Source organism: Hyaena hyaena, unplaced genomic scaffold (assembly GCF_003009895.1).
Source record: "Hyaena hyaena isolate Hyena2069 unplaced genomic scaffold, ASM300989v1 scaffold_993, whole genome shotgun sequence".
Taxonomy (NCBI): Eukaryota; Metazoa; Chordata; class Mammalia; order Carnivora; family Hyaenidae; genus Hyaena; species Hyaena hyaena.
Window position 1 is genome coordinate 375,530 of NW_024081626.1, and position 4,332 is coordinate 379,861.

General features: G+C 47.2%; 1 pseudogene; it reads right to left on the reverse strand.

Moving 5' to 3' along the window:
• Positions 1-2,079: 2,079 nt before the first annotated feature.
• The window catches only part of LOC120223476, a 6,371-nt pseudogene continuing 4,118 nt past the window's right edge, over positions 2,080-4,332 (reverse strand).

The following is a 4,332-nucleotide window of genomic DNA, read 5'->3' on the forward strand; positions in this document are numbered from 1 at the left end:
TATTTTTAACTTTTTGAGGAAACTCCATCCTGTTTTCCACAGTGGCTACACAAGTTTGCATTCCCACAAACAGTGCAAGGGGGTTCCTTTTTCTCCACACCCTCATCAACACTTGTTTCTTGTGTTGTTGATTTTAGCCATTCTGACAGGTGTTAGGTCTCATTATAGTTTTGATTTGCATTTCCGTGATAATGAGAGGTGTTTTCATGTGTCTGTTTGCCATCTGGATGTCTTCTCCGGAGAAATGTCTGTTCATTTCTGTTCACATTTTTAATTGAATTATTTATTGGGGGTTTTTCTACTGCTTTCAATATTTAAGTCTGGCTTTTGACAGTTTGGTTTTGATGTGACTATGTGTGAATCTCTTCATTTATCATAATAGAAATTCGTTGCTTCTTGGATAAGTAGATTACTATTTTGTTTTATTTGGGAACTAATTAGTCTTTATGTTTTGAAATATTTGAAATATTTTTGAAAAATGCCTCTTTCTTCCTTCTGGGGGCTCCTTTAATATACCTGCTGGTACACTTGATGGTGTTTCAGTGGACTCTGATTTTCTGGGGGGCGTTGTTTGTTTGTTTGTTTTTTAGTCCCTCAGATTAGATAATTTCAGTTGACCTATCTTCAAGTTCACTGCTGTTTTTCCCTGCTAGTTCCAATTATTTGATGACCTTATTTAGTGGCTCTTTAATTTCAGTTATTCAACTTTCTGTCCAGAAGTTTTATTTGGTTTCTTCGTTGAAATTTTTTATATGGTGAAATGTTATTCTCATAGTTTTTTAAAAAAAATCCTCTAAACATGGTTTTCTTTCATTTGCTAAGCATGTTTATAATAGTCATTTAAAAGTATTTATCATGTAATTCCAACATTTGAGCTCCTTGGGGACAGTACCTATTGACTGTTTTGTTTTGTATGGACCATACTTTCTAATTTCTTTGCATGATTCATAATTTTTGTTAAAAACTAGTTGTTTTTTGACAGTTTTGGAATTCTTCCACATATAAATACACATGCAGCAATGGGTCTACAACTCAAGTTGTAAAAACAAATTCATCCACAAATTCCAAGTTCTGAAAGAAAAATCCACCCTTAAATAATTTCAAAAATACTGAGACCCACACATCCCCAACTTAAACCCTCATCTACACAAATTTACATTATTTATAAATAAGTCACAGGCTAGCCCTGAATTACATTTATCACAAACTCACTCTAGAGCAACACAGACCAAAATACCATTGAAGCTAATTAACATAACACAAAGTTAAATTTTAAACTTACACATGACAAAAGATACCAACATGAAACATTAAAAAAGGTAACCTAATCCAATGCATCTATAGCAATTTTGATAAAAGCCATTGGAGTGCAACACACAGCTAAGTTGCAACAGGTAAGGGTCCAAGGGTCAGGTCCCTGCAGCCACAGCTCTTGATGCACAGATTTCCTAGGTGGATGGTCAACACGATGTAGGAAATGGGTCCCCACCCATAAACAAGTCCAGATTCTTTCTTTGGGGTCAGGGTCTGCAAGTGCTTGTCAGCTCCAGCTTCTGGCTGCTTGCCCCTACCTTGGGAGAGAATAGCAAGTGGACAGGCTGAGGTGGAGCTGCAAGCCCCTGCTGTCTAAGCCATCACATCCAAAACTGGACATCTTCCCAGTCTAGGCCAACGCTGCCCGAAACCCAGGGACAAAACATTTGTACCTGGACACCATGTGTTGTCCTGGCAAGTACCATGGGTCTCCCAGACCCAGAACAAGATGCTCTTGAGTGAGGCCGCATGATGGCCACTGTGGTACCCACAAGAGCTAGGATCTAGGAGCTGCCCACTGCTGCCTGGCATCTGCCTGAAAACCCCATTGGGCCCTTCATAAACCAGGTTCCCTGAGGGCTGAGCTCATTTTGAGCAACTAGCCGGAACCTCTCAGCTTTGTCCATGGAAAGCCAGTGGGAGGCCACTCATCATCTGCCCCGCAGGCCCCTGAAGGACTCTGGCCGTGCTGGCCACCTCCCAAACGATCTGTCCTGGCTCCCAACAGTTCTATTGGGACTGTGGCAGATCAGCTGTGGCTGCGGCTCAGGGGATGCCCTCCTTCCTCTGACAGCACTGTGAGGGAGGCACCCACCAGTCAAAGTCGTAGGAAAGGCCCAGCTGCACATCCTGCTTGCCCAGATGGTCTTCTCCTATCAGGGCCTTGTGCTTCGCCAGCACGTTCTCCAGGCTCTGCTTGTGTGTCACCAGGTACAGGTTGTTGCAGCCAGTGGACTTCAACTCGGTGTTGAAGCATTGGTCGTACTTGTGCTGTCCATCTACCAGCACCAGCCAGGTGCCCAGGGACACCTCCTTGCTGTGCCACATGTGCAGCTATTCACGGCTGAAGCACAGGTAGTGCACCAGGTCAGCTGAGAGCACATAGACACTGCTCGGCGTGTAGGCAGGTAGTAGTCACAGAGCTGTCAGATGGCCTTGTGCCTGTGGCCCCCAGGCTTGACACTGCCTCAGCCTAGAAAGAAGCCCCAGTTGAGATGGTGGCAGCAGGTGGGGTCATGTGTGTGCAGCTCTGCCAGCAGCTCCCGCAACCCCACAAACACATTGTCATCTGCTATTAGCATGAACTCAAAGGACCCAGCTTGTCCAGGTAGGCCAGCATGGCCAGCAACTTGGCCATGAGACTCTCGTACACATGGTGCAGTGCAGGGAGCAGCAGCAGGTCACCATGCTCATGTTCCGGGGTTGACCATTCCTCAGCGCCCAGGTTGCCTATGCCCACTGGCAGAATGTGCCCACCTGTCACCCTGGCTGCTGTGCTGTGCGGTTGCCCCCCTTGTGTGGTGCACTATGCTGTGCCACTCGGCTGCCCCCGGCGAGCTGGCCAGCAGTACCACCAGGAAGACGGTGGCCGGTGGTGGCCCAGCAGGCAGAGGGCTGCAGCCAGGCGGTGGGCGAGCGCCCAGAGCTGCACAGAAGGCCAGGTAGAGAAGTCCGGCACTGCAGAGCGCCAGGCCACCCAGGCCCAACACTGTCCAGTACTACCCGGCGCACTGTAGTAGCTTCAGTGCATTCAGCAGGAAATGCCAGGGGCCCCGAACTGGTGGCACAGGCAGAATCCGCTGGCCATGGAAGCGGAGGGCCAGGGCAAAACTGAGTTATTTTACGTAATATAACTTGAGAAATCAGCCCAGCCCTCCCCTCCCCTCCCCTCCCCTCCCCTCACCCCCACTTCCAAAAGCTTACTATTTTCCTGTTTGATTCCTTATTTGGGTCAAATCGATGCATTCCGTATTCTTTCTAGTGTGGAGCCAACAATATTTTTGGTATACCTCATAGTCAGCTAGGGATTGGTAGACACTTCAAAGCAACTTCAAAGCTGGGGCACCTGGGTGGCTCAGGTGGTTAAACATCTGGTTTTGGTTCAGGTCATGATCTTGCGTTAGGGAGTTCAAGCCCCACATCAGGCTCTGGACTGACAGCTCAGAGCCTGGAATCTTCTTCAGATTCTGTGTCTCCCTGTCTCTTTGCCCCTCCCCTGCTGGCACTCTGTCTCTCTCTATCTCTCTCAAAAATAAAAATAAACATTAAAGAAAATTAAAAAAGGAACTTCAAAGCAATGCCTTAAAGCAGTGAATCATCCACCATTTGCAAAGAGGCTCGGTGTGTATGTTGCAGCATGCCCTCAGTTCTCTAGTGGTTTATAATTCTTTCTCAGCTTTCATTTCCTGCTTGTGAGAGAGTAGGCTCTTTTAAATTATCTTCCTGAGCTTCCATCTCTCTTTGCATGTGTATTCTGCCCTCTAGACCTCTAGGTGTAGCCTGTCAAAGCCATTTGTGAACCTCTAGTCCCTGGATTTTCCAATGTAATTTTCTTGGCCATCTTTTTAACCCTACCTCATTTTTCTGCCTGAGGCAGCTGCAATTACATACAATCGCTGTTATTTATTTGTCACTAACAGCCAGATGTTTCCTCACTGTGTGAACTCTGAGTCAATTCAAATCCCATGAATGGGCATTTCCAGGAAGTTTCCAGACAGGTCAAACAGTGGCAGTCTTCTGGCAGTGGGTTTTTTTGGAAACTTCCCAAACAATTGTCCCTTCAGTACCTACTACACTGCTGGATTCCTTTCCTTTCCTTTCCTCCGCCCCCCTCCCTCCTGTCCCCTCCCTTCTCCTCTCCTCTCCTCTCCTCTCCTCTCCTCTCCCTCTCCTCTCCCTCTCCTCTCCCTCTCCTCTCCCTCTCCTCTCCTCTCCTCTCCTCTCCTCACCTCTCCTCTCCTCTCCCCTCCTCTCCTCTCCTCCTTTCCTCTCCTCTCCTCTCCTCTCCTCTCCTCTCCT